Raw genomic sequence first — 19,367 nt, forward strand, 5'->3', positions numbered from 1 at the left:
TTACAGATAGAAGTTTTTACAGATGCAGATTGGGCTGGTTCTCTTGATGACAGAAGGTCAACCTCGAGATATTGTACATTTGTTGCAGGAAATCTTGTTACTTGGAGAAGCAAGAAATAGAGTGTGACTGCTAGATCAAGTGCAGAAGCTGAGTATAGATCCATGGCACAGGGAGTTTGTGAACTACTATGGTTGCAGAAGTTGATGAAAAAATTAAAGTTGTCAGAAACAAATAGCTCATCCTTGTTTTGTGATAATAAGCCTGCTATTAATATTGTCCACAATCATGTTCAGCATGATAGAACCAAACACATAGAAATTGATCAACACTTCATAAAAGACAAGGTAGTAGATGGCTCGTTAACTATTGAGTATATAGCTTCAAAAGAGCAACTAGCTGATGTGTTCACCAAGGGTCTCAGTAGCAAAGTTTTTCACACTTTAGTTTGCAAGTTGGGCATGTGTGATATCCATGGACCAATTTAAGGGGGAGTGATAGAATCCTTGTAATTATTGGGTGTATCAGTAGTTATAGGAAACTTATGTAATTAGAATCCCTGTAATTAGCTAGGTCTTTATTTAGTTTCCTTTTGTGTTTGTAACTCACCCTACATAAATAGGGAACCTTGTATATGGTTATACAATACTCAACTCATCTCAACTAAGCCTTTATCCCAAAAATTTTTGGTCGGCTATATGGATTCGCTTTTTTCACTCTGAACGATTTTGGAAAATTATGGTTATACAATAAGAAGAAAAATTATTTTTCCTCCAAATTTACTGTTCTCAACATTGGCCTTTTCTAATGTCTTGGTATTTTAGTGTTCTTGGTGTTGTAGTAAGGTTTTCCTATCCTTTTTTATCTAATAAAATCTTTTGCTTAAAAAAAAAAAACAATATCATTGGTTAGTCCCTAAGGAATTCGGTTCAATCCTTCCAAATATAGCCTTTATAAAAATGTCAAGGAATAGTTTTGACTTTTGATGGTAATCTTCCTTCTTCAATTGGTGAGATAGGAGGACTATCTTTTCTAGATTTGTCCAATAATAAATTCTCATAAGAGTTGCTAGAAGTTTGTTTGCGAATTGTACTGATTTAGATATATTAATTCTATCAAGCACCAATTTTCTAGGGAACATTTTTCCCAAGAATATGAACACGAGAGATGAGGGTCTTAAAATGAAAAATAACAACTTCAGTGGGATGGTTGTAGGCTAGTTGAACAGTCCATTGCTAACTGTTTTGGACTTATCCAATAATAAGGTATTAAGTGCAATTTCGATTCGGCTATGTTAATTTGAGCATTCTTGAAGTTTAAAACTCTCACTTAATAGGTTATATGGTCTATGCCTTCTTACTTCAACGCCTCAACTTTGCGATTCTTGTTTCTTGAAAAGAATAGTTTAAGTGGTTCTATACCCCATGTGCTTTTTAAAATTCGTAATTTAATGGCACTGGATCTAAGCGACAATAAGTTATCTAGAAAAATTCCACCTTGGATCGGCCAGCTTTCCAAATTGTGAGTTCTTTTTGTTATAGTAGGCATGCAAATTTAAGGCATGTATACAAATCGCATAATCACACAGTATAGAAAAAAAGAAGAAGAATAAAACATGATTTAACGTGGTTCGACCGTAAGGTCTATGTTCACGGGCAAGACAAGAGGAAAAGTTTCACTATGATGAAAAAGACAAGATATAATCACTTAGGACTCTCAAATTTTAATCTTAGTATATTTCTCAAATATCTCACAACTCTACCGCAAATGGCAGAATATTATAATATTTATAATGGTCTTTAAAAAAAATCAATATATATATATATATATATAATTTCTTTTGGCAAATAACAAAGTTATTTACTAATCCCGTCAATAATAAAAAAATTATTTTACTTATAATTATTAATTTTATTGTTGTGCATTGAGATGAAATAATATAATTTAGTCGGTGCTTTTAAATTCTAAAATTCAACTCACTTATATTTGTAAGATTATCTAAATCTATTTCTTTTCTTTATACGGAATTTTCAACTTTTAAAAGTTTAGCAATTTTGAATTTGGAGCAAAATGAATTAACAGGATGTATTCCTGAATATATGTGGACTCCACCTTTTCTCAAAGTATTATCTTTATCTAACAACAAACTCAATGGCTCTTTACCAAATCAAAGTAAGTAGCGAAATTCCAATTTTGTTATTATCAATTGCAATGATTTTGTTACATAGAATGGAGATGATAATGTTATTCTTTGTTATACAGGTTTGTGTGGCTTGAAGAGTCTTCAAGAGTTAGATCTCATATTTAACAAATTTAGGGGCAGTCTTCCATAATGCCTTGACAATTTGGTATCTCTCACATTCTTAGATGTCTATGGAAACCAATTAACAGGCCATATTCCTTCATCTTGGCCAGCTAACCTTAAATGTATTAGTCTTGGCAATAATCTTCTTGAGGGCTTATTCTCTTTCAATTTAATTGCTAATTATTCCACCCTTGAGGTGGTTCTAATTATTCCACCCTTGAGGTGGTTCTATTAAGTTAGATTCCAACATTTCAGTTAAAAGTTCTTATAATGCAAAGTTGTGGTCTTGACAATATTCCTGAGTTTCTCTTTCACCAATTCAAATTGGAAGTCTTTGACTTGTCTCACAACAAACTCAAAGGAAGGTTTCCTAATTGGTTGCTTGAGAACAATGGAGGATTTGAGATCCTAAATCTTATGAATAATTCTTTGAATGGGTGGCTTGAAGAAATTGGTGCAAAGATGCTTCAGAATATGGGACATCTTAACTTGGCCAGAAATTGTTTTCAAGGTTATTTTCTTTTTTCTGCTAGCGATGACTGTAAATTGAGAGATTTAGATTTGTCTTATAACAACTTCTCAAGAGAAGTACCGGAGAAACTACTTTCAAGTGTTTGTGATCCTTAATGAAAAGCTTGTGTTTGTGATCCTTAATGTAAAGAAAGCACATTTTGTTTGTCTTATATTTTGGATCCTTTATACCATAATGTGATGGAATGTGATTAGTTACTTATCAGCTATAAGGGGGATTTTATTGCAGAAGATCATTGTCAAGAGTATTTTTCAATTCTAATTTGAGGAATTTACTAATGAAACTTGGAGGTAAAATAACACGTTGCCATAAAAAAGAAACATTAAGTAGAGATGTGCAATTAAGGTTTCTATGGAGCCAATAGAATAAGATAGGTCGTAAAAGTTTTTTGCTGCTTTATTGAGAGCGTAAGATGCTTTCTATTTACTGTTCTTGAATGCATGTGCTTTAATAATTCACTATGGACTTATAGGGTGATAAATGTTTTTCAGCTTAAGGGTTGTGCTTTACCAGTCTTGTGTCAAGGAATCATCTGGAGGTCAGTCACCTCACCACTCCTTCGATGATTCAGAAGCATCTAGGTGTCTTGTTCAACAAGTAATTAAAGAGAGTTTGACCAAGTTGGAGGAGATGCCTGTTGCTTCTGAAAGGTCCATTATATGGGAACTGGGTTCATGTTGGACGTAACATCTGCAAAAGCAGGAAACTCCATCAGATATTGATTCTAAACACTCTGAGAAGGATACTGAGACCGAACATGCTGTAAAAGGTCTTGGAAAGGAATTTAAGTTCTTGAAGAAGTGGGATAAAAAAACTAGCATGAATGGCAACCTTGAGAAGGAAGAAACTAAAACTGGCCCCTGCAGACTAAATGTGGGAACTGATAAAGGACAGCATAGCAATGGAGACTCCAACAGTGAGAATGAATTGAAGGAATTGATTTCTGAAGAAGCCTTCTTGATGTGGCCCAACCGCAAGTGCACGGGTCGTACAAGTAATATAGAAAAGATATCGTTCCCACGAGGAGTTGTGTTAATGATTGAATTTTTGATATAAAAATTTGACTAATTTGAACTATTTTTGAAATTAAAGCAATAAATTGATGGATATTGAAGTATGAAATCTATATGTGCAAAATCAATAATTTATTCAACAATGTAATGATTTAACTAAATTTGCATCAAATTAAAATAAGCAAATTGAAATATGGCAAGTAATTAAATTCGATTAGAAATTAACAATAACAAAAGAGGCGATTCCGGAGTTCGGGGGTTCATATTCAAGCTATTTTGGGATTTTTAAATTGGTTACCCAATCTTGTGGAATTTACAGGTTTTAAAGAGATTAATTCTTAAATCCTTTGAATACCCTTTCGAGTGAGACAAAGAGTGCCTTAATCAATCTAATCCTACTTTCGTGGAGTTAAAATTAATCAAGACCCATTAAGTTCCTTAATTAATCTGTAAATCCTCTTAATCCTTAGTCTATTTCTAGAACTAAGTTAATTAAGTCCAATTTCTTGATTATCTATCACAAGGTTGTCTCCTTTCGATGCTTCAACCATGGATTAAAAATAATACTTAATGGGATTCTACACCAAGCATGTCATTGAGCACACAAGAAATGAAAAAAACTTCATTAAAACCAAACTATGGATTACCCAATCAAAATCCACAAAATATCTCAAATATTACATTCTCACTCCAGAATCTAATGAAAACTACTCACTATCCATAATATTTACAAGAAATTTTGAGTTAATATGGAAATAAGTCTTTAATCTAAGCTAAGAACTAAGAAACCCAATACAAAAAAGGTAGGAAATATGCAAGAAAGGAAAGAAATCTCCAAATCTGGTCTAGAAATGGAGAGGTGACGTTTTGCTCTCTAATTTCTGACTCTTCCCCTGCTGCTGCTCCTTTTTTGTCTCCTCCTCCCTTTCCAAAATGAGATAAGGGCCTATTTATATTTTTTTCTGATAAGTAGCCCTAAAAAGACTCTATAAAACTGCATAAGTGGACTGCATAAGTTATGCAGTCCCTTATGTAGTTTTCGGCAGGTTTCTGGGCCCTCTGTGTAAAGCTGCAAGTCTGCATAAGTCATGCAGTGACTTATGCAGATTTTGGCAGGAAAGGAAAAATTGCTTCTTCTCCTTGTGCAAAACTGCACAACTTATGCGGCAAGTTATGCGCAATTTGGCTACTGCATAATTCAACTTTCAAACTTTTTTTTGATATCTTTGGCTGTAGAAATCATTCCTCATTGGCAAAATTTCTTTTTTAGTCCCTCAAAAACACCATTTTTCCTACAAAACAAAGTAAAATTACAAATTAATTCAAAAATTGGCAATCATGAAAAACTATCTAAATAACTAATAAAATTAGCTAAAAGTGACTAACAATTAAATAAAATTGCCATGAAATTAAACCTAAATGACTATGCAAAATGCATGTATCAATTCTTCCGTCTGAAAGAATCTGGAATTGGCCTTCATTTAAAGGTTTTTGAAAGTCTCTTTTTCCTTATGAATTTTTTGCTTGTTTCTGTCCCTGCCTGTAGTTCTTGCAGCACCAAATTTTTTCTGCTTATCTGTTGGATTTACTTCTTGCGACAGTCAGTGGATGAGCTTATTCAAATGGCATATGGATATTATAATGAAATTGCTTTGCCAAAGCTGGTAATACTTTGTTTATACAGTCAATTGCTCTAGGACAATAACTTTTATGTGGTTTTGTGTATGATTTATGATCTAGATCTCATGCATCATTTAGGTAACAGACTTTGGCTCGCTAGAACTTTCCCCTATTGATGGGCGTACACTGACTGATTTCATGCATTTAAGGGGACTACAAATGCGCTCTCTGGGCCGGGTGGTAAGTATTCTGTGTAGGCGTGTTGAGTAGTATGTGTCTGACTCTCATATTATATATCTGTATGCTATATTTAGTGAGTTCATTTTGTGCAAACCAGCTAAATCAAAGCATATCATACAAGTCATAATATTTCTCTGGGAAGCATACTGCCTGATAAATATTTTGGTATGTTTAACTGTCGCAATCCTTTGAATATATCCTTATGTAGTGTAAAATTCTTTTGGAAAGGAGTTATTTCATTGAAGATTTTCATATTTTCATATGTTTTAAGTAAAATATTCTAATTTTATTGGTTCTGATCTTGTTGTAATCAGGTTTGAACTGGCAGAGAAGCTTCCTCATATACAATCACTTTGTATCCATGAGATGGTTACTAGAGCTTTCAAGCACATAGTGAAAGCAGTTATTGCATCTGTGGAGAATGTAGCAGACCTATCGGCAGCCGTAGCTTCATCCCTAAATTTCTTACTTGGATCATGTAACATGGAAGATAATGACCAAATTATAAGGATGATTGTATTCTCAAATTGCATTGGTTACAAACGTTTCTTTCTAGAATATTTGGTTGGACATTAATAGATGAGTTTCTGCACTTGAGAAAGTTATCAATTCTTCGAGGACTTTGCCATAAGGTACCCCTTTTTAAAATTGTTTTTGGCTGCTGAATATACTTGAAATGTGGCTCTCACTAATAATTATTTTTCCAGGTGGGGCTGGAGTTAGTTCCAAGAGATTATGACATGGAATGCCCAAACCCTTTCAGGAAATTTGACATCATCAGCATTGTTCCTGTGTGTAAGGTTGGAGTTTGTCATCTGTCAATCTGAAAATTTCATTCTTAGTGAGCTATTAGTAAATTCAATATGAATGAGGTGGTAGTTATGCTATGCTGTACAGCATGTAGGATGCTCTTCAGCAGACGGACAAAATTTATTGGAGTCATCCAAGATTTCTCTTGATAAAGGAAAGCTGGAGGATGCTGTTAATTAATGAACAAAGGTGTTAACTCATTCAATGGATACATAAATTCTACATTAATCCCTTTGTTTAAGTTAGACACTCATTGTTCTCATAATATGTCTATTTACATTGAAGGCACTAGCAAAGATGATGGCTGTATGTGGTCCCTATCATCGGACTACTGCAAGTGCTTATAGTCTTCTAGCTGTAGTTCTTTACCACACTGGAGACTTTAATCAGGTAATAAAACTCCTCTGCCATGTATCTGCTTTTGTTTTAGGAATTTGATTTGGGTCATTCTTATTTCCCTTCAAGCAAAGGCATTTGTCTAAATCATTAGAATTATTTGTTAAAGTGAAGCATAAAATGGTGCATTTAATTGGTATATGATTGGATATAAAAAAGATTCCAAGTTCTTAATATCTCTAATTATAGAATGGCTATTCAAGAATCAGAGTAGATCTCAGAAGTTACTGCAGTGTGTCAGTTTCTTATTAATATGGTAGGTGTTTGCATGTTTGAGCATCGATGCAATTTAGTTCAAAAAATTAAATGTTTTAGTTATGTGAAATTATCATGAGCTCTAACTACCTTGATAGGTGGGTTTCCACCATTTTGATTAATTGAGGATATAACTGCTAGTTAATTTATTTTATTTCTTTTATTTTTTTAGGCAACTATATATCAGCAAAAGGCTTTGGATATTAATGAGAGGGAACTTGGGCTTGACCATCCAGATACAATGAAAAGCTATGGAGATCTTTCTGTGTTTTATTATCATCTTCAACGTATTGAGTTGGCTTTGAAGTAAGTAAAATTGAATATGCACTGGACTTTTTTCTTTGGGTAAACTACAAAAATTCCCTGAGTTTGTTCTAACATACATTTTCTTTCCTCAAATTTACACTTTAGTCGTTCATGTACAAACTTTAGTCGTTCATGTACAAGACATGATTTTTTTTCAAATTACACTTGTCCCTGTTATTTTAAACTTACTACAATTTATTCCTTGAAATTTTAAACTCTGATCACACTTTAAGTCCCTGAATTGTTTCAAAATCTGGCATTTTTTTACTAATGGTAGTATAATGATTAAATTAACTAATTTTCAATCAGTAGGGGCAAAGGCATATGTTAAGCCAGGTCTTCAGTAATTTACCTTTTTCTTTATTTGCCAATCATCTTTGCACATTTAATTACTGAATTAACTAGACTATAATTAATGATGCCAGAAAAACAGAAGTTCTTTAAATGAACGTCATTGTTGAATCTGTCCCTTCACCCTTATGTTGTAATTAATTATTTCAATGAGAACTGTTTTTCTGCTAAATGCAATTTTTTGATTGAATAAGCTATGTGGTTCTATTTTATTCTTTTAATTGAGTTCCTGTAAAATTTTTGTCATTTGATTTTTGTATTTCATTGGCTCCCTTGATTGGTCCTAATTTTTTTGACAGATATGTGAACCGTGCTTTGTTCCTTCTTCATTTTATCTGTGGACTCTCTCATTCTAATACTGCTGCAACATACATCAACGTGGCTATGATGGAAGAGGGCATGGGAAATGTTCATGTTGCTCCTAGATTTCTGCATGAAGCTCTAGAGCGCAATCAGAGATTATTAGGAGTGGATCACATACAAGTTACCCTCCTTCCCTCTCTCTCTCTCTCTCTCTCTGTCTCTTACAAAAACTTTGAGTAAACTCCTGCATGATAATATTCTATTAAGCTAAACTTTTTATAAGAAGGAAAGAAGGCTAATTTTTGTTTGCTTATTTGCTTTTTGTCTGACAGACAGCCGCAAGCTACCATGCGATAGCCATAGCTCTGTCATTGATGGAAGCATATTGGCTCAGCGTTCAGCATGAGCAAACTACACTAAAGATACTTCAAGCAAAACTTGGACCAGAGGATCTTTGTACTCAGGTAACCTGAAAATGCATGGTCGTGATCTATGTTGACTTGTCCATCAGTGTCCAGCTTTGGTTTCCAAGTGTTTAGAACAACTGAGTTCATGAGATTCACTGTCACTGTGGATTGTCCAGCACCTGTACCTTTTCCTTGGCCAGCCCTAAAGGGCTGGGTATAGTGGTTGTAAATAGCATTTTTTGTTTTAATGTCATGCAGTCTTGGCTACTCGGGATCAATCTGTTGGAGAAAGTGATATCTGATACTGATTGAGGTGCTGCATTTTCTCATGCGGGATGCTGCTGCATGGCTTGAATATTTTGAATCCAAGGCTCTAGAGCAGCAAGAAGCAGCACGAAATGGAACTCCAAAGCCAGATGCATCTATTGCAAGCAAAGGTCACCTTAGGTATTGATATGGTATTCTCCACATTACTTGTTTTTAGATCAGCAACTATAGCCAGGGGTACCGAAATCTGTGACCCTTTGTTGCAGTGCATCAGACCTCTTGGATTACATCAGTCCTGATCATGATTCTACAGGAAGTGATGCATAGAAGAAACAGCGGCGTGTGAAGGTAGTATATATTGCTTTTGTTGGTTTGGTTTGCCAACACTTGTATGCCCTTTAATTTCCTTGTATGCTGCTGATGTGAGACTTGTTCCCACAAGCCATATATTCCAACAGCTTGTTTATTAGAACTTATAAACGCAACTTGGTCTGACAGTTTCTTGTTAAGTCATCTTTTTCCTTGAATTTGAGGTTAAAATCTATTGGTCTGTTGCTAAATTTTCTTTTGAAGACTGTTGTATCCCACCAATCTAATGAAATTATCAGAAAATCAAAATGGAGTTGTTAAGTTCAGTTTGGCACCAGGACATCTGTCCAATCAGCTTTTTATACAGTTTCATAAACGGCAAGAGTTGCATCAGGTTGACCTTGGTTTGCCCATAATTGAGGAAAAAAAAGATGGGGAAACCTGACATTGTATTGAAGTTCTGTAAATTGGAGTTCCCTAAAAACCTGAAATCTTGGATTGTTGCTTTTGCTGAGCATGTTAAATTCCTCAAAAATGTCATTTGAGCAAAGTCAGTGTTGTCTACTTAATTTAGCATCTTCTGAGCTATCTAAAGTCTGAACTTTGATATAATAGTTCTGCTAATTAAAGAGAACAAAATAGCAACTGATCTTTCCTTGTATTAAAATTTGACAGTTATTGCAGATCAATGATAAAGCCCCTCAAGGCCATCAAAATGAAATGGTTGAAGATGCCATGCTCCCTGAAAGATTGGAAAATGCAATGTCTTAGGCCACTGGCAACAAAGAAGTAAAGGTAGACATGGTTCAATATGAAAAATCAGTTGAAGTTGTTGAAGAAACAGCATCAGATGAAGGTTGGCTAGAAACCAATCCAAAAGGGAGGTTGGGGAATGCTGCTGGCAGGAAATCAGGTCGTAGGCGACCTGCTCTTGCAAAGCTGAATATAAATGATTCTGAATACTCAAATATCAGAGAAAGCAGCTACAGGAGGGAAATCATTTCGCCAGCTCAAAAAACAATTCCCAGGACCATTACAACTGAATTATCAGCAACAAGGCAATCAAATACACTTGGGTTGAGTGTTGTGGAGGATTCAATTAAACTGCAGGCAAAATCTTGTGTGCCTAAAACGTCATGATCTTCAGCAAACATCTCTGCTATGGCTTCTAAATCTGTATCTTACAAAGTAGTGGCTGTTGCACCGCCAGGTACAGTTTTGAAGCCATTAATGGAGCGAGTAGAAGAATCAAATGAGAAAGAACCTGAAACCCAGACATGCAGCATTACAAATGAGACATCAATGGAGGAAATCAATACTACTTCTGTTGTTGATAATGTACCAGATGATGGTGAAACAGATGAAAATCATGATCATGGAACTCAATCAGAAAAATCTAGATCTGAACATGATGAGATTCCTACTTCTAATCAGGAAAAGTCAGATGAAACAAATGGAAGTAAGCTTTCTGCTACAGCTGAACCATTCAATCCAGGAGCACTCTCTGTAGTTCACACATTAAACTCGGTCTCTTGGACAAGCATTTATGATGTAAGAGCTAGTCAAAGCATGCTTGCAGAGCCAGTGGCACCTCCACTTGCTGCTAGAGTTCCTTGTGGACCAAGATCACCACTGTACTATAGAAATACAATATCATACCGCAAGAAACAAGGTTTGCTGAAATATCAAACTCCCATGACAATGCCTTCTAGGAGCATGAATCCACATGCACCTGAGTTTGTACCCAGGAAAGTTTGGCAAACAAATCCTGGAAATAGAGATTTAAGTGTTCCAAATGGGTCAAACTCTATGCTAGAAAAGAACAAGGCATAACAGGAGATATTAGACTAGGAATCCAGCAATAGAGTCAAAGATGGTAGTCCAAGAAAGACCAGCTGTGAGTCTGAGAAGGCGGAACTTGCAAGGCAGATAATTCTATAAGCTTTATTGTGAATTCAGTTCAGCACAATGTTGATTCTGGAAGTAAGCCTGTACCCAGCGAGAAGAAGTTTGAAAGTTCTTCGGATGCAATTGCCAATGACATTGCAATTATAAAAGTCCTCTATGGAGACGAAGAAAAGACAGACCAGGTTACGCATTCAAATGAACACGAGCAGTCAAAAGCAATAGATGTAAATAATAAGAAAAATGGTGATGGTGAAGGTTTTATTGTTGTAAGAAAGAGGAGAAGAAACAGGCAGTTCACAAATGGGGTAGCCGGGTTGTACAATCAACAATCAATCTGTGCTTCTGTTCGTTGAAGATAGAGAAAGAAAAAAAAAAGACGAAGAAGACGCAGATGTGAAAAAAAGGTGTTGTCCTTGTTATGCTGTTCTTGTGATCTGACAAAGCTCTTCGCATCACCTTGTAACACAATAGAAAAGATTGAAGGACAATGCAGAAGTGAAGTTCTTATCATAATTTGTATTTAATTTTATTGGTTTTCATTCCATCTGAGTACATTGTAATAATCTCTGTAAAAATCTCAATTTTCTCTTATTCAGAGATTTTGTTTGATCAATAAAAGGCTAATCGCCAAGTTCCATGATTTCCTTCTTTGTTCCATGCTCAATAAAGGCTAATCTGAAGTCCTGTACCTTTCATGTGTGACACTGTGATTGAGCAGCTAGTGGAGTGCCTAAACCACAACTATTCACTGATTGTTGATTCTCTTGAATTGTGTTGACTGGTAAATTGGCTTCCTACATAGCTGGACCTGGTTAACAAGACTATGGTCATCTGAAATGTTGACAGTGTGCAGTAATTTTGTGCAGAAACCACGAGAAGAATGTAGGAGCTTAACAAAAAAAATTATGCTTCACGAAATTGGCCTTCGTGGCCATGGTTGCTTGATTCACTTGCCATTTGTGGTTCTTGAATTTTTATTTCTTTGAGCAGTTACCAAACAGAACATCAACAACAGCTGTGCCTAAATTTCTAAGCTGTAGACCTAGAAATAGTTAATCTAATTGTGATCACCCCTAATTCATACTTAGGTGAAATTAGACATATTTGCTAAAAATAATATTACCTCCATCTATTTTTATCGGTGGCTTTTGGGTTTTGTATGGTGATTAAGAAATGATTGAATAAATCACTTTTATAAAAACATACTAGTAATGGACTAAATTACCTTTTATCTTACTTGATTATTTCTTATATAAATATTTATTATATTTAATAGAGATAAAATTGAAAAAAAAATAATATTAGATAGAAAATGCACCATATAATTTTAAAAAGAAATTAAAAAATAACAGATAAAAATAGACAAAGAGAGTAATAGGCATAATGAAATGTTGTTAAGTAATGATTTAAATTTCATTGTGATTTGAAAACAAACTTATATAAATTTTCTATTTTCTAACCTTGAATTATTTAGTCGATATACTCTTTTATAAATGCAATGATTAAATAGAAAATTTAATTTAATCTGAATGAAAAAATTAAAGAGTAAATAAAATAAAAATATAAAAATAAAATAATTAAATAATTAATTTTATTAAAATAAAAAATTAAATAATAATTCTTCTTATGTAATATTAGTGGCATGTCATATGTGGGCAATTATTCTATATAATTAATTTTGAATGTTTGCTCCTCTTTATAATAAAAAATAGTAATCGCGATCAAATTACATAAGCATTAGATAGATTTTTGTTTGTTTTTTTTGAACATTAATGTCAAAATTTATGTGCTTCATATACATTTTCACCAATAAAATAATTGATATTCCGAAGAAGGCTTGGTAAAGGGGCAGGTATCAACAATTAGTCCAATTCAACTAATTTATATATATATATATATAGAGAACATTGACGAAATATTTTCTCACTTAAAAAGAAATATCACTAATCAATTTGTGATCAAATGTTTGGTTGTTCTGTATAGAAGATTGTGGCTTTTCTTGGAAAAGTTTTTAGGCATTTGTTATATTTACTTTGGAGACTGACAGGTTGATTTGGTAAATTGGTGACTCAAATATAAAATTGAATTATTAAATAAAAAGTTAACTAGTTAAAATTTGGATAATTTAATGATTAAACTGATAATTCGTTGATCCGATTAATTTAAAATTTTTTTAAAATATCAATGATATTATATTTTAATTTATATTTAACCAATGAATAAGATAATATGTTTATTTTTTAATATTTAATGTATATTAATGTTTCATAATACTAACAAGATAATTATTCATTTATAAAAATATTTTTATTATATATATAAATTATAAATTTCAAGAATAAATATTTAAAATTTTATATTTTTCTATAAAATTTAAAAGAATCATTGAAATATATGTAAATATAACTTAATAAATATTAAAATATTAATTTTAAAAATAAAATTTAATTGATTAAATTTATTTAATTGATTAAATTTATTTAATTTTATTAATGAGTATAATATTTAATTAATATATATTTAATTATTTTTTAATAATTCATTAATTTACTAGTCGAATCAATGACCCTATTCTTCAATTAAATTATAAACTTCATAACAATTTTTTTTTTGGTCTAAACAATTCACCTTAATTAAGAAATAATAGGGATAATTGATTATAGTTGTACCCTATAATCAATGAAATTAAATTGGTAACAACTAGTATTCTTGGAAATTGGAATCCATGAATTGGCACTCCAATGCGTGCTAGACGAATGTATAAATTAAATATGAAATTAAAAATTATCATATCATATTTTATTATATTGCATTTCATTTTCATTTTTCAATCGAATGTATAAATAATTAAAATGCTCAGTGCATTTCTTATTAATTGGATGAGTATGATTCCATTATAAATCCAAGGAAGGAGAAAAGTCCTCATCATGTGGTGGAAAATTATAAGAATATGTATATGAGATGAAGATGTGTTTGTTTTTGGTATATATAATTATATATTATGTGAATTCATGGTATATTAGAATTGAAAATTTAATTTGCAAGAGGGAGAAATGTTCCTTTTCCTATTTAAGAATCTCAGAGGGAATAAAATAAAAAGGATTTTCATTTTTATTTTATTCCTAGTCAAAGTTTTTGGCCCCAATTAGTTAATTAATTATTTTTTTTTCAATCTTTTGATTTATATCCTCAAGAATTTTTTACTCTAGGAAAAATTTTTTAATTTATCTTCATGGAATCTGAATTCCAATGGGTAAACTGCTTGTTTCTTTATATTTTTATTTATTTTTGTTTTATATTTATTGATTTTTCTTATGAATACACAATTAATTTTCATTTATTTATATTATTTTTGAATATATGAGTTATGTATATTGATTTCTTTTTTTTTTTTAATTGCATGATATCATGGGTTCAATTTTTATATATTTTCGTTTATTATATTAAATTGATTTTTTTAATAAAAATAAATTATTCATAGTTAAACCTTGATTAATAAGGTACCTACTAATTTATAAGTTTTTTTAAAATTTTTTACAAAAAAAAATAATACCGCACATTTTTTAATAAAATGATGATAATTTTATTAAAATATACTAAATTTTATATTCTATATACACAATTTTGCAAATGATGTGGGATTTCGAAGCTAGTATTAGGTTAACTATAAAGATGGAATTTTAGTTAAAATTTTTAATTTTATTAATTTAATTTTTAATTATAATAATTTAAATTATTTAGTAAATAAAAACAAATGAAATATTTACATGTCATGTTAATTAGAATAAAAGACTCATATTTTATTGATAAATTTCATATGCATATTAAGTAATTTTAGATTCAAAAGATTTAATTATTAAATAAAAAAAATTCAAAGTTGATGGTCATATTGATAAAATTAAAAACCTTTGGTAAAATGTTGATAGTTTTTGACCCAATGGGGGAGAGGAGGAAAATAAAAACAGGTTTATAATGCTATAAATGTCTGCTAAAATCTCCCTCTCTCATTCTCCACAGTCATAGTCCGTACTAAATGAAGTTGTATGATCATATCAGTTTACGTTCTCTTTCTTTCATCTTTCTTCTTTGCGCAATGAGCTTGCAGTGGCTACAAGCTGATGCTTCAGAAAATGAGACGATAGACTTTCTTTGCTCAAGTTTAAGGCAAGGATAACTAGTGATCCAAATCGAATCTTGAACTCATGGAATGACTCTCTCCATTTCTGTAATTGGTTTGGAATCACATGCAGTTCTAGGCATTAGAAAGTCACATCCCTTGTCTTAGATGGGCAGAATTTGTTTGGATCCATGTCACCATCCATTGGGAACCTTAGTTTTCTCAGGTTCATCAGCCTTCAGAATAATAGTTTCCGTGGTGAGGTTCCACAAGAAGTTGGTAGGTTATTTCGCCAGCAATATTTCCTTCTTAACAACAATTCATTGGAAGTCAAGATTCTGACCAACTTGACTCTTTGTTCTCAACTCAGGGGGGTTGGTTTACAAAGAAATAATTTATTAGGACACATACCATCAGAACTTGGTTCTTTATTAAAGCTTGAGGAGCTTCAGCTTCGAGTGAACAATCTCAGAGGAGAAATCCTAGCTTCCTTGGGCAATCTTTCTTCACTCACCATCTTTCATGTGACACTCAACAACTTGGTGGGAAATATTCCTGAGTTAATGGGCAGATTAACAAGCTTAAAAACTTTTGCAGTTGGAGTTAATCTTCTATTTGGTACAATCCCTTATTACACTCATTTCATATAAGCATTTTAGGGTAGTTTTTCATCCATTTTGCCCTTATATTTTAGTATATTTTATGCTTTTAGCTTTATTTTAGCTTATTTATTAACTTTAGATACTTTATATTTGATTTTTGTAATTTTGTTATTTTTGATAGGATTTTGTGGCAAATCGAAGATCAATGAGTGCATTAGGAAGTGATTTGAAGAAATTTGGAATTCTTTAAGCATGGAGAAAAGTTGAAGAAATTAAGCTTTGAAAGAGCAAGTTAGCCGAAATTTGCTTAAGACTTTGCTTATGATGTTGCTTAGGGTATGTCATATAAGCTTAACCTTAAGCCTGTTCAAGCTGAAAGTCAAGCACGGCTTAAATCCTACATATTCAAGCTTTTACTCCACAACCTGCCGAGAATTGCTTAAGATCCTGCTTAGGGTAAAGCGGCAATGCTTAAGGTGCAGCACAAGTCAAGTTGGAAGTCAAGCATGAGCAAAAAAGCCCATTTTACTCCAAGTCTGCCGAGATTTACTGAGGGTCTGCTTAACCTTAAGCAGACAGTGCAACCAGAGGCTGAAATTTGCTAAGAGCTGCTTACGGTTAAGCCGTACCCTAAGTAGACTGTCAGAACGTGAATAATGCTGCTGACTTGGATAATTTTATACCTCATTTCCTATCCACTCCTTGGCTCCTATTTACTTTTAGGGCAACTTTTTGGGACCATATAAATTCATCATTTCCTAGTTTTTGCCAAAAAGAGGAAAAGGTGAGAAACAAAAAGGAAAGAAAATATAATAGAGAGAGGAAGAGACACCATTTTCTAGGGAGGAGCTACTGCAACCATCTTTTGGAGCTCTAGAAATCAGAGTTTTGGGTTCTTCTACCTGGGTTTTTCTATTTTAGCCCTCTTATCATGTTTTTCTTTACTTTTCCATCAATATTTCTTGTAAATACTATTATGAGTGAGTAAACTCTTTGGATTTCAGAGTTGGGAAATATGTTTTAGATTAATTTGTGGATTTGGACTGGGTATTTCCTTATTTTACATAAATATGAGTTTTGATTCTTTCCTTGTGTGCTTGATTTACTTGCCTAATGTTGGTACCCATTGGGTATTTTGTTAATCTTTGATTGAAGGACCGAAAGGTGAAAGTCATTGATAGATAATCAAGGATTGGAACTTAAAATCACCTAGATTTAGAAATAAACTAGGATTTTAAGAGGAATTAATTATTGGTTATAAAACTTAATGGGTTTTAAAGTAATCAAATAACATACGAAAGTAGGTTTTGTTATTTTAGAACACACTTTGGTTTGCTTGAAAAAGATATCAAAGGAATTTAGAATCAATTTCCTTCAAACTCTATTTTCCCCTTAAAATTGGAATGCCCAAGATAAATCCCAATTAATTTATGCATAAACCCCCAACTCTGGAACCACTTTTAACATAATTAGACTTTGATTTAAATTACCCATTATTAATTTAGTTTAATTGCAAACTAGATTTAGAATTTATTTGTTTGCTCTTTACCCATTCCTATTAGATTAATCAATTTACCTTGCTTATTTATATTTACCATTTATTCATCAATCATTAGCCCAAATAATCGCTTCATTCATAGTTTGGTACTCAAACGGCAAATCCTCGTGGGAACGATACTTGATTCATCACTTTATTATTTGAGACGACCCGTATACTTGCGGATTCGCCACATTAAGTTTTTGGCGCTGTTGCCGGAGATTTGATTTTTGTTTGATATTGAACAATTGTTTGTTTGGTTAATTGGGGCATTTTATTTTATTTTCTTTTTACCATTTTACTTTGAGAATTTGTTTATTTTGTTTTTCAGGTGCTTTATTTTATGAGAAGGACAAAAAGTGAAGAAATCAATTTATTCTTTGATCCAGAAATAGAAAAGACAGCAAGAGCTTTAAGAGCAGAATCTAAGAGGAGAAAAACTGAAATTAAAGCTCAACAACAACAAGAAAGAGCACAAGAGCAAGAACAATTACAAAAAGAAATGGCCAACAATAATAACAACCGCTCTGTGAAGGATCATGCCTATCCTAACATTGGGAATTTCATGCCAAGTATCACAAGACCAAGAGTAGAAGCTAATAATTTTGAACTGAAGCCTGCACTCTGTCAGATGGTACAACAATCACAATTTGGGGGAAGTCCAAGTGAAAGTCCACATGTGCATCTAGCACACTTTCTTGAGATCAGTGATATGTTGAAGATAAATGGAGTTTCTGATGATGCAATTTGACTTAGATTGTTTCGTTTTTCTTTGAAGGACCGAGCTAGAGAGTGGTTACATTCTTTGCCACCGGGTTCTATCACAACATGGGATGAACTTTCTCAAGCATTTTTAACTCAATATTTTCCACCAAGCAAGATAGCTAAGCTGAGAAATGAGCTGACTTCTTTTAAACCTAGAGATGATGAGAGCTTATATGAAGCATGGGAGAGGTACAAGGATTTGCAAAGGAGATGTCCACATCATGGGATTCCTAAGTGGATGCTTGTTCAACACTTTTACAATGGAGTTACACCCGCTATTAGAAGTACAATTGATGCATCTTCTGGAGGTGATCTTATGGAGAACTCTGAAGATGAAGCTTTTTCTGCTCTTGATAAAATTACTTATAACAACTACCAACGGAGTTGTGAGAGGAATGAGATCAAGAAACCAGCTAGTATGTTTAAGCTTGATGCCATGAATACGATTAATGCTAAGTTTAATGCTTTGACAAGGAAAATGGACAAGCTAAGCATGAAAGTAGATTCTTCAACTGGAGGTTCTAGTAATTTAGTAGAAGTTGGAGCTGTAAATGTCAATTATGCAGCTAATTTTTCTGCACTTAATCAAGATTTTTTAAGTGAGCAAGTGGATTATGTGGGGAACTACAATCAAAGACCAGGTGGTAACCCATTTTCTGCAACTTATGATCCAGCATGGAGAAACCACCCCAATTTCTCTTGGGGAGGTAGACAAGGACAACATCAAAATTTTCAGTAGAATAGAGGTCCTCCTTGAATTCCTAAACCTCAAAATGCACCTGCTCCACCTCTACCACAACAAGCACAACCAGACAAGACAGCTAGATTAGAAGCTATGATTGAGACTCTACTTGTGAGCCATCAAAGTCAACAAGATATGATTTCTTAATTAGCATCTAAAGTAGATCAAATGGCAACACACAACAAGATGTTAGAAAATCAAATAGCTCAACAAGCTAGCTCTTCAAATAACAAAGCATTTAGGAAGCTCCCTAGCCAACCAGAAAATTCAAGGGAGCATTGCAAGGCTATTACATTGAGAAGTGGAAAAATATTAGAGAATGGAGATAAAAAGATTGAAGAGAAAATTGAAGAAGAGAAAAACAGAGAAGGAGATGAATAAACTGAAGTTGAAGTTAGAATTGAAGCTGAGAAAGAGAGTTCAGTGGAAGAAAAAGGAAGTAAGGAGAGAGAGAGCAAAGAGGAAGAACCTAAATATGTAGCACCTAAAGCTTACATGCCACCTTTACCATTCCCATAAAGGTTCCAGAAAGCGAAATTGGATAAACAATTTGGGAAGTTTTTGGAGGTATTGAAGTCTTTGTA

At 32.9% G+C, this 19,367-nt stretch overlaps 1 non-coding gene and 1 pseudogene across 1 annotated transcript; one reads left to right on the forward strand and one right to left on the reverse strand.

The window, feature by feature from the left end:
* The first annotated feature begins 3,315 nt into the window (after positions 1–3,315).
* LOC131177217 (protein REDUCED CHLOROPLAST COVERAGE 3-like) lies at positions 3,316–11,660 on the forward strand (annotated as a pseudogene).
* A 6,502-nt stretch (positions 11,661–18,162) lies between these two features.
* On the reverse strand, positions 18,163–18,269 carry LOC131177218 (small nucleolar RNA R71). The gene has a single exon (XR_009146832.1). It is a non-coding gene; the product is annotated as a small nucleolar RNA R71 (small nucleolar RNA).
* Between the last annotated feature and the right edge of the window lie 1,098 nt (positions 18,270–19,367).

The sequence above is a fragment of the Hevea brasiliensis genome, unplaced genomic scaffold, assembly GCF_030052815.1.
Source record: "Hevea brasiliensis isolate MT/VB/25A 57/8 unplaced genomic scaffold, ASM3005281v1 Scaf361, whole genome shotgun sequence".
Lineage (NCBI taxonomy): Eukaryota > Viridiplantae > Streptophyta > Magnoliopsida > Malpighiales > Euphorbiaceae > Hevea > Hevea brasiliensis.